Source organism: Hyalella azteca, unplaced genomic scaffold (assembly GCF_000764305.2).
Source record: "Hyalella azteca isolate HAZT.00-mixed unplaced genomic scaffold, Hazt_2.0.2 contig7028, whole genome shotgun sequence".
NCBI classification, from domain to species: domain Eukaryota; kingdom Metazoa; phylum Arthropoda; class Malacostraca; order Amphipoda; family Hyalellidae; genus Hyalella; species Hyalella azteca.
This window is the reverse complement of record NW_025937164.1, coordinates 15809-16314: the sequence shown is the minus strand read 5'-3', so window position 1 is coordinate 16314 and position 506 is coordinate 15809.

The following is a 506-nucleotide window of genomic DNA, read 5'->3' as shown; positions in this document are numbered from 1 at the left end:
GTGGTGTGTACGTAGTCTTGTGTGTATGTGGTGTGTACATAGTCTTGTGTGTACGTGGTGTGTACGTAGCCTTGTGTGTTCGTAGTGTGTACGTAGTCGAGTGTGTATGTGGTGTGTACGTAGTCTTGTGTGTACGTGGTGTGTACGTAGTCTTGTGTGTACGTGGTGTGTACGTAGTCTTGTGTGTGCGTGGTGTGTACGTTGTCTTGTGTGTACGTGGTGTGTACATAGTCTTGTGTGTACGTGGTGTGTACGTAGTCTTGTGTGTGCGTAGTCTTGTGTGTAAGTAGTCTCGTGTGTACGTGGTGTGTACGTAGTCTTGTGTGTATGTAGTCTCGTGTGTACGTAGTCTTGTGTGTACGAGGTGTGTACGTAGTCTTGTGTGTACGTAGTCTTGTGTGTACATGGTGTGTACGTAGTCTTGTGTGTACGTAGTCTTGTGTGTACGTAGTCTCATGTGTACGTAGTCTCGTGTGTATGTAGTCTTGTGTGTACGTGGTGTGTAC